This window comes from Leptinotarsa decemlineata, unplaced genomic scaffold (assembly GCF_025532065.1).
Source record: "Leptinotarsa decemlineata unplaced genomic scaffold, Ldec_3_MD MMD2_tig00000505_RagTag_RagTag, whole genome shotgun sequence".
In the NCBI taxonomy this organism is placed as follows: domain Eukaryota; kingdom Metazoa; phylum Arthropoda; class Insecta; order Coleoptera; family Chrysomelidae; genus Leptinotarsa; species Leptinotarsa decemlineata.
Genome location: NW_027412549.1, coordinates 7,603,357 through 7,615,320, shown reverse-complemented (window position 1 = coordinate 7,615,320; position 11,964 = coordinate 7,603,357).

Here is an 11,964-nt window from a genome sequence, read left to right as displayed (position 1 = left end):
TTGTCTGAGAGTAAAAGAATTTCAAAAATGCTACATCAAAGAAAGCAACATAGTCGTCTCAAGCAAATAGCATTTTAATTCACCCACAAAATTATTGAGATATGTCTACCCTCTATATCCCTTGAGGACGTCGCTAACGAGCCATTAAAATAGGGATATGCGACGAAGAACGCGAAAACACCGACAAAGAACGCGAAAACACCGACAAAAGAACCGCTCGATGTTTTTTCTGATATTACGTTTAAGATAATAATAATAGGCGTCGGACTGAGGATATTAAAATAAATTTTCCATTGATATATTCTGTATGATGAGAAGATAATTAAAATATGGTGAAAACTAATTTTGTTTAACTATTTTAATATGGGAAGGACAATTTATATTTGAAATAGTTTTTTATTATTTAGAATTGTTACCTTCTACAGATCTATAAAATACATCAGAATATTAAATTCACAAATAAATACAAATGTAGACAAGGCAAAAAGTTAATGCGTTTTATAAATTAGCTTTTTGGAAAAAAAATCAAATTTGTCATTAACTTAAATTAAAAAAATTTTGCATATTAAAAGAAATATGTGTCATCTTGTGACGTTTCAAACATTCTATCCATTTTCTTTATCCAACCTATTCAAATCAAAACATTATAATTTGTATTTGATTCGTCTTTTGATGTAAATAAATTTGATATTATTATTATCATTGATAGTCCAGTCATTATAGTAAGTTCACCTCGGAATTCGAGATACTCAGCTGTAAGTCTGTAAATACTTGTATATTGACACCCTAAAAGTTGTCTCAAAACCTACATATGGTAGGGTGTACGCAACTATCAAATTTGAAGGTCAAAGGTCACAAAAATCGTTTTTTTTTCCGCTTTTTTTGTAAATATCTCATTTCCTATGGGTTTTTTGCTATTTGTTATTATTATCAGTATTGTAGAATACAAAATTCTCTACAAATTTTAAAAAAAGTTTTCATACGGTGAACCGTTTTCGAGATAGAGGGCGGAGAGCGCGCGGTCACAGGATCACTTCAGGTCAACCGGTGTCTCCGGTCGAAAACGCGCCATATATAGTTGATGAACTATCGATAAATCAATGATTATAAATATTTGTCAATTTTTATAAACTATTATATTATATTTTATAATTTTTTTCCTAACCTATCCACTTTTTATTCAGTATTAATGTATTTAACAACACTCACCTGCCCATGTATGTAATTGCAGAATTGTTAATGAAAATATAGGAATTATATTTGAATTTTAACCTAATTAATAACTTCTTACATGATGAAAAAAATTAAATAAATCATGAATCAATACATTTATTTTTATTAAAAGTAAAAAATGGAATAGAGGGTACAAAAACTACAATTTATAATTTTAATGATCTTCTTCCTCTTCATCGTCGTCTTCCGGCTGCTGGTAATTTTAAACTGGTCTTCATTATCGTCTTCATCGACATTTGTTTCAAGTTTTTCCATGATTTCGGGGTCAAAGGTCCCATCTTCGTTAATGTCGCTCTGATATGGTAGAGCATTGAGACAAGCTTGCCCATTTTATTGGCCACAAGCTAAAGAGCATTGCAAGCCTGCTTTCCTGCATCCGCATCGCGAATCACAACCACTCTTGCAGTTGCAGAAAATTGTATTTAGCAAATCTTCTGGAGCAGGTGATAAAATTGTCATGATAGGCTCCAACCCCATATTGCCCTATTATAACTGCAGTTTTTTCAGACTTTGATTCTTCTATTGCAGTTTCAACAATAAGAACATCCGCATCATCTCTGGCTTGTTTAGTAGTAATATTTGTAGCTTGTAATTTTTCAATTAACATATTGACGAGCACATCTTTGTTATTTCTATTCGATAAGAATTTTTCTTGAGTAACTGGTAGGTACAACCATTGTTTCAACGAAACAGACTTCATATGTTTTTGAAAGTGCAGCAGTTCATCTCTGCTGCTCCATAGCTTTTACGTTCTTACTGTAGTCTGAATATCCGTCAAATATAACAATTATTTTGGAACTGTAATGCCTTTGTGAATAATTCATGTATTTATCAAAAGTAATAGAAAAAGTATCTTCTCTGCTCCATACAACATGATGAAGCAGAAATCCGCCATCAATAATGAACGTCACATTATTATCATCGAGAACAAAATCAATTGGGCTCATGTTGACATACAATGACGATTTTGTTGTTTTTCTCATGCCATCATTATCAAATAGAGCTGTTGGATATGGACTCAATTCATATTGAAAATATTCTTCAAGATTACTTTCAAATTGTTTGCTGACAGTAATTCTTTGGAAGAGTAATAATGGGTCCACTGAAACTTTACAATCATTTATTTTTACACATTTGTTAACACTGGAAAGCGGTATTACTTTTTTGGAACGTTTCAACTTTATTTCATTAAATGATAAGCCGGTGATCTTCTTCATAGACTCTAATCCAATTTCGTAAGCTCTGTGGCAGTTAATTTGCTCATTTCCAACAATTCTAGAAGCTATCGATATTAACTGCGTAGTATTTGGAAAAGGATCATGGAATTTATCAAATAGTATATTTACGTCAGCATTGTCTTTTTTCACTCTTGAGTCTCTGGAATCTACGTGTTGCTCGGTCGACTCCAAGGAGATATTACAGAACTTCTCCATTTCCTCACAAATAGTATTTGTGGCGTACATAGCATATACCCATTTACACAAAACTCTTTCTTTCATACTTCGACCACGAGATACTCCTCCTTCGGTTTTCATGGTTTTCATGAGACTTTGTTCATCAACTATACAGGCTGATTCACGGTGGAAGGCACATTAGACGTTTCTGGTGAACCAGACAACGGATCACTTTGAAAATTTAATGGAGGGCATATTCGGACATTCTCTAGCCAACTAAAATATTTTCGACAATGCGGTGTTGCCGCTTCTATTAGAAAGCAGTAGCAACTTTGATTTTTCAAATGGAACACTCTGTATATAATATTATTTTTGGAATCTCCAACAATTGCCCGACAACTTTTCTTGATATTTCCCTATACCTATCTGTTACCGTTTTCGAAATAAAAATTAATTTAAATTTTTTTCTTCGAAAATCATGACTTCTAAAAATGCCGATATCTTTTAGTTAAGAAGTACTATGATATCGAAATTTGGTTTGGAGTTAGGTGATACTTGGACACTTCCCACACGTCAGCCTAATCTCCGTTACTTCAATACAGGGTGGAAAAAAATACAGTTTTTTCGTTTGCTTGAAAAAGTTGCTGAAATTTGATTATTTTAAATGGAACACCCTGTATATTATTGAAAATTCGGAAAGCTGCTGAAATTTGCTTTCTTTCTATGTATATCATACCTATACCTATCTAGTCAAGTTTCGGACTTATGAACATTTATTTGTGAAAATGTCCCTTCAGAATGGTATTTCCATTCTGTATTTGGTAAGCAGGCCATGATTACTATTTGACAGTAGCGTTGTGACATTCTCCTAATTATATCGACATTTTCGTCACTTCAGAAGTTGCAAATACCTTCAAAACAATGGAACAAAACTATTCAAACGAAGTTCTTATGAATTTGTTTATTATTTTTGGACAGTGTGACAAAATTATCAGCAGAACATGTAGAAAGTTCAATGAAATGTATCCGAATCTACCGCCAATGAACCTCAAGAAATTTATACGAATTCAGAACAATTTCAATGCATTTGGATCAACTTTAAAAGCACCAAGAAACTTGCCTCGACCCGTAACTTTCGAAGACAACCAGATTAATGTCTTAGCATATTTTCACGCATTTCCCGAGTCATCGATAAGAAGTGCTGAAGAAGATTTGGGTATAAAATATTCATCGGTTCAAAGAATCTTGCGAAGACATAAAATGCATGATTGTAAATTCACCAAAATTCAAGCAATGAAGCCTCAAGATCCTCAACAGAGAGTAGAATTTTGTGAAATGTTGTTGACACGCATTCAAGAAGATCCACTTTTTTTAAATAAAATTATTTGGACTGATGAATCGAAATTTTCGAGAGAAGGGATTTTCAATAGAAAAAATCGTCATTATTGGTCCAGTGAAAATCCTCACGTCACAAAAGAAGCCGGATTTCAAGAAAAATTTAGTTTTAATGTCTTCTGCATGTTGATGGACAACAAATTGAGGTACGTGGTATACGAGGAGTCATTAACATCCAGAAGCTACCTGAATATTTTGGAGAATACTGTAGACAGTTTCGTGGATAATCTGCCACTCGAAGATTATCGAAACTGTTGGTACCAACTAGACGGAGCTCCTGCACATTGCACAAGAGAAGTGAGCACAGAACTGGATAGACTATTTGACGATCGGTGGATGAGGCACTTGGGACCATGGAATTGGCCAGCGAGATCACCCGATCTTAATCCATTAGATTTTTATTTGTGGGGAATGTTTAAAGAAAAAGTTTACAAAATACCCGTGCGTTCGAGAGATGAATTGTTAGAAAGGATTGCCCAAACATTTGAAGATTTGGATCCCAATGAAATCAGATCTGCCACCACGAAAGCAGTCAACACCCGCATTTTAAAGTGCTTGGAAGTGAACGGCCAGCGATTCGAACATATTTTGAAATATTCCACATGATTGTTTTACTTTTTTATAATTATTCATATCAATATTTCCAATTTCAAGTTTCTTGGTGCTTTTTTAAAATTTATCCAAACATATTGAAATTGTTCTGAATTCGTATAAATTCCTTGAGGTTCATTGGCGGTACATTCGGATACATTTCATTGAACTTTCTACATGTTCTGCTGATAATTTTGTCACACTGTCCAAAAATAATAAACAAATTTATAAGAACTTCGTTTGAATAGTTTTGTTCCATCGTTTTGAAGGTATTTGCAATTTCTGAAGTGACGAAAATGTCGATATTATTAGGAGAATGTAACAACGCTACTGTCAAATAGTAATCATGGCCTGCTTACCAAATACCGAATGGAAATACCATTCTGAAGGGACATTTTCACAAATAAATGTTCATAAGTCCGAAACTTGACTAGTTAGGTATAGGTATGATATACATAGAAAGAAAGCAAATTTCAGCAGCTTTCCGAATTTTCAATAATATACAGGGTGTTCCATTTAAAATAATCAAATTTCAGCAACTTTTTCAAGCAAACGAAAAAACTGTATTTTTTTACCACCCTGTATTGAAGTAACGGAGATTAGGCTGACGTGTGGGAAGTGTCCAAGTATCACCTAACTCCAAACCAAATTTCGATATCATAGTACTTCTTAACTAAAAGATATCGGCATTTTTAGAAGTCATGATTTTCGAGAAAAAAATTTAAATTAATTTTTATTTCGAAAACGGTAACAGATAGGTATAGGGAAATATCAAGAAAAGTTGTCGGGCAATTGTTGGAGATTCCAAAAATTTGACCTGAAGTGATCCTATGACCGCGCGCTCTCCGCCCTCTTTCTCGAAAACGGTTCACCGCATGAAAAATTTTTTCAAACAAAATTTGTAGAGAATTTTGTATTCTACAATATTGATCATGAATACAAATAGCAAAAACCCATAGAAAATGAGGTATTTACAAAAAAAGCGCAAAAAACGATTTTTGTGACCTTTGACCTTGAAATTTAATAGTTGCGTACACCCTACGATATGTAGGTTTCAAGACAACTTTTAAGGTGTCAATATATAAGTATTTACAGACTTACAGCTGGGTATCTCGAATTTCGAGATTCTTACCTAATTTAAGCTTAAATGACTGGAGTATGACACTGATAATATCAAATTGATCGTCGGTAGAATAATGAAGAAGTATTCGAAACATCACTAGATAAATATACAAATAGAATAGATTTCCGCGGTTACAAATTATAACATCTGATTTCGAGTTGAACTGTGTTCAAAATTTTGCGTTGTTCGACGTTTTGGCTTCGACTTTGACATTTTCAGGAAGTAGAAAAGTGTGGCTGCACTGAGAGATACACTTTATATATTCTTGTTGGTTTGGAAATGAAGATTCATATTCCTTATTGGATTTTATAGTGAATTCAGAAATACTTTAATAGATTTAATGGGAATACTTACTTCGAATAAGACATTGCGATAATTTTAATCTGAAAAAAGTCTACAGGGATTCGTTGAGTGATTCTCCACTGGATGAATCAGTTTCATTAGGATTGATGACAACTGGAATAATTTGTTCTGATAATGAGTCTATGCGATCATCCAGATCCCACATCTCTGCTTCGATTCTGATTATTTTGTGGATACATTTTTCCCAAGCTTTTTGGTCGACTGTTTCCAGAGCACTGTATAGGTATTTCTTTACTTCACACAACTTGAAGGTTTTATTATACTTTGCGATGAATCATTTAACTTGATCCCAAACCAACTCTATTGGATTCAATTCACAGTGATAAGGCGGCAACCGAAGAACCGACATTCCTTTAGTCTTCGCCATCTTATCGGTGACATACCTGACAAATTTTGACTTATGACGTTTAGCCAAGTTAAGGAGCTCCGCTTTTAACATGGTAACCACTCAGTATTATCTGCTTTTTCCAACACGACGTCGGCAACTTCTCGACTCGTCTACTGTGGTAACTTGCGTTATCCATTACTATTACGGATCCCTGCGGAAGTTTTACAAGTATGTTTTTAAACAATTCTTCGAATACTGTGGCATCCATTTCTTGATGACAATCCTCATTTTTTCGATTCAAACACCATCAATCCATCTTTCACGAATCCTTCACTACTGCCTATGTGAGTGATGATAAGACGACGACCTTTTCCAACTGGAATTTTCAAACCAGTAGACCAACCTTCCATAAAGGCTTATCTTCCACTTTTGATGTTCTGATCTTGCCAAACCTTCGAGACGGTATGACCCTCATTGGCCCATGTTTCTTCCAAATAAAAAATAGATTTACCTAGTGCTCTGGCTTTCTTTATTTCTCTTAAATATTTTCTTCTCCATTCTACAATCACTGATTTTTCTATTAACATGCTCTTTCTATCTTGCTTTCCAAAAGTGAAATTCAGCTCATGTAATATCTTCCATAATCGAGTTTTTTTATGTCAGGAAAAAAACTGTTCACGAATAACTGACAAAACTTTATTCAATGTAGGTATTTCGTTTTTTATGTAAAAAGAGTGTATTGTTCTCCTAATAGAATTTTTCACTTCTTCATCGATAACCAAACACTTTCTACCAGTGGATACTTTCTGCTCGAAAAAGTTATTGTTTTCCTTGAGTTCCTTGAGAATTCTAAAAATTGTCGATCAATTGACACCGGTCATACTCGCGCATTTTTGAACTACTTCCTCCTTACTTTTTATTTCGGACGGATATATTGTATTCTTAAAGAATTATATACATTCATAACAATTGTTTTTTCATTTATATTTAATGGTGACAATTTCGGACGCTTCACGATTCCCGAACAACTAGCTTCCATGTTGTATAGCTGTTTATTCAACGCGCTCTCGAAAAAAAACTGAAGAATATCTCGAATAACCCCGCTAAAAAGCCAAGTCGCTCTCGAAAAAAAAAACTGAAGAATATCTCGAATAAACCCGCTAAAAAGACAAGTCGGTCTTATTGATGGGTGCGATGTGTCTGTTGACAGTATAATTCAAAGGAATATCTATGTTATATATTCCCTACGATACTATTGGTTACTATTGGACATATTTTAACATTTGTCATAGTAGATTTGTTATTTTGTTCGTTATGAATGATAGTTTTCAAGAATAAATATTGTATTTTCGTCGTATAAATTCATTTATTCAATTCGTTGAGAGTAATAAATTTGAATGCAGTACGCCTATGGCACTAAAATATATATTTTATATATATATATATATATATATATATATATATATATATATATATATATATATATATATATCTATATATATATATATATCTATATATATATATATATATACTGCCGTAGTCTCTCTCATTTTAAGGTTCGAAAATTTACTGCCCCCATTCACGGTTACGAACCTTCTACTCAAAAGTTATATTTCGTTTTGTTGTCTCCAATGTTACGTCTATCCGCGGGTTCCTAATAAATACATAGTAAGATTGAATACTATATTTCAGTTACGTTTCATAACTTTTCTACTTATTTTACTCGGGCGGATCACGTGGTGAGAGAGCCTACTGGTTGTATTATTCAACTGTGCTGTTAGTATCTATTTCTCCTCTGGACTTGGTACAACCACACAACACATCCCCATTCGAAGTATGTGTCTACTACGAGTATATACTTTCCTATCTATAACTGCTTCTAATCTATTTTTTCACACAGCGTCTTCTCTTTGGAACTTTTTCGATGTATTTTTCTTTCATACTCTGGTCTCCGTATATTTTAAAATTAATCACTAATAGTAATAAATCAATTGATCTACACTTTTGGTTTTACTCTAATGGTCTTCCAACAAGGAAAGATAAACCGTATTTTGGAAGACGAAATACTATAACAGGTACATTGGCAAATTTTTGAGTACATTGACAAGTTATTAACAGGCTTCATTAGGACAAGACGTTAGACGCTTTCTAAAAGTAATTCATGTCCTACCCCTGTTTTTCCCATTGCAGAATCCGTTCCTTTTAATGGTAGAAATTTTGACTAATGACTTTAGTCTCGAAGCAGAAAGATATATAGAACCATTATGACTAGCAATTTATATTTAGTTGTACGTTCTTTAGTCTCGTCTATTCGTAATTTTTATTTGTTGCGAGCACTAACAATTCTAATATGATCATTACTTAATACTAAGTTGTTTAACTATCAGCGCATACCAATTAATTGTATTGTTGATCAATATAAAGTGTGTCCGCAAAAAATGAAATGAATTCAATATTTCCAAAACCAAAAGTCGTTTTACAAAAACCTGAAACATGGCGATTTTTAACTTTAATATTCTACATTTTACAACAAAATTTCATTATACAGGGTGATCCATATTAATGTGATGACGTCATCGGTATTTTTTTTAAATGCAACGCCCTGTATTTGATGCCAGTTTTAGATAATTCGTAACGAGCTGATTCCGAAAAGGTATAATACTTGGGGTCTAACGGACATAATTTAAAAGTTGTGCGCTTAGAAAATAAATTGTATTGATATCTAATAAAAGTAGAAATTAATTATTTATTTTATATTTTTTTCTAATGATCAATTCAACAATGGGAAAGTAATCCAGTGATAAATACATGACTTTATTTCGATTGACGTTCAGTAACTGTTAAATAGGACAGTAGTTGTTGTATTAATTCGTGAATTTTCTGTAGTATTGCTTCGAATTAATTTAAAGTAGTAATGAATTTAAGTGTAAAGCAAAGAATTGAAATACTTATGATGATTGGCTATGGAGACAGATCGCGAACTCAGATGGAAGTGTGTAACTTATTTAATGAAAAATATCCAGAACGACGCATAATACAGTCAGCAGTAAGTAAGATTGAAAATAAATTTCGAGAAACTGGTACAGTTGAAAATGCACGCAAATCAGGTCGTCATTCTGTAAATGATGATACAAAATTAGATGTTCTACTTGCTCTTGAAGAAGATGTGCACACTTCTGTTCATAAGGTTAGTCGTGATTTCGATGTCAGTAAAACAACTGTACACAAAGTATTAAAATTGAAAAAATGGCATCCCTTTAAAATCGAACTTCTACAGGAATTAAACGAGGGTGATCCAGATAGAAGAATAGAATTTTGTGAAGCATGATGGATAACTGTCACCGAGACCGTCTCCTCGTGAAAAATATAATTTTTTCTGACGAAGCCACTTTTACATTGAATGGTGGGGTCAACCGTCAGAATTGTAGGTACTGGGCCAAATAAAACCCCCACTGGATGCGTGAGCATCATACTCGCAAAAGGTAAATGTATGGGCTGGCATTGTAAGAAACAGGATCATCGGACCCTACTTTTTCGACGGTACTTTAGGCGGGCCAACATACCTTCAGTTTTTAAAGGGATATCTTGTACCTACTTTAATTATTTTATTCCCCTGTAGAATTGACCCTGGAAGTTTTGTTGAAAGTTTATGGTGTCTGGGAACCATGTATTTCAGATCACAGAGCACAAGTAATTGCTATAAATAGGAACAAAAAACCTTTCTCCAAACAAACCTTTAGCTAAAAGGTTTTTTTCAAAAAATGGCATATGTAGGCTAAGGAATTCCCTCTTAAATATGGACTGGTCTATTTTTGAAGCTAATCGAGATGTCAACTACTTATCTCATTTTATAACAAACATCTTTAGACAGCTGATCGTTGATATTTTCCCTCTGAAAAAATGCCGTGAAAAAGTCAGGAAATCTCCAATAAATTGGTTTGATGATTCTTTGAGGGAAAAAAGAGACAAACTCTCCACTCTCAAAGCTATTTCAGAGGTCAGCAAAAAACCTGTCGACATTGCTGTCTTCAGGAGTTTCAAGAAAGATTATAAACAATTAAAAAACAGCAAAAGATCAGCTTATGACAATTTCATTTCGTCAGCTAAGAATAAGTGTAAAGCGTCATGGAAAATTGTAAATTTCGAAAGAAATAAAAATAAAAATGAAAGCAACCTCCAAGATGACTCCTTGTCTGCTGAGACTTTCAATGAATTTTTTGTTGAAATTGCCGCAAACATAATAAAGTCAATTCCTGCAACGTCAGACACGGAACTCTTAAACTATCGTAATTTTCCTACCCCAAACAGTTCATTCTTTCCGGTAACATCTCCGGTAACAGAACATGAAGTCCTAACTACCATAAATATTCTAAACAACTCAGGTTGCTTGGATTCTTACGAACTAAACAGCTTCGTCATCAAGGAAGTAGCTGATATAATTGTAAAGCATATCACCTACCTCTGATCTGATCTTCTTTTCCTAATCTGATTTTCTTGTCCGGTATCTACCCGGATGCTTTCAAAATATCGAAAGTCTTACCTCTTCATAAAAAAGGGAACCTTTCGGATACGAATAGTTATCGACCAATAACTATCATCTCTATCTTCAGTAAAATAATCGAGACTCTCCTGAAACAGCGTTTATACAACTATTTTGAACAAAACAGGTTTTTTTACCGACTCACAATTCGGATTCAGAAGAGAGAGATCAACGTCGCAAGTTGTTCTGAAGGTGGTGAGTGATGTGATCGAGGGCCTTGAGGAGGGCAAGATAACCGCCATCACACTCTGCGACCTATCTAAGGCGTTTGATTGCATCTCTCACTCTATTTTTCTGGATAAGCTGCAGTTCTATGGAATAAGAGGTGAAGCTTTATCGCTCATTGCCTCATATTTAACAAATCGTTTACAAGCTGTCACATATAACAGCTGTACATCTAATTATAAACCTATCAAACATGGAGTGCCCCAGGGCTCAGTCCTCGGCCCTCTATTGTTCATCATTTACATCAATGATCTACCTAATTTTGTACATCCCTATAAGTCAGTTTTATTTGCTGACGATACTACGCTCATCTTTTCAGGTGACACCTTGCCGGATTTGCAACAGTCTCTAAAAATTTCACTCTCAAGTGCTGAAACGTGGTTTTCATTAAATAAACTAAAACTGAATAATGAAAAAACAAAGAATCTCACCTTTTGTTTGTCTAGCACTATGTCGAGTGATAATAGTGTGAAATTGTTAGGCATAAACATAGATAGTAAATTATCTTGGCAAAATCATACGGATGACCTACGTGGTAAATTGGCCAGCTCAATTTTTTTGCTCCGTCAACTGAAGCCAATTACAAGTTTTCCAACACTCAAAAACATATATTTTTCATTATTTCACTCTGTTATTACTTATGGGATTGTACTCTGGGGGAACGCCTCTAGTGCTGTAGATATTTTCCGACTTCAAAAAAAAGCCAATGTGAGTTTTCGTGATCACTGCCAGCCCCTTTTTGCACAATTACGCATATTGCCTTTGCCTTCAT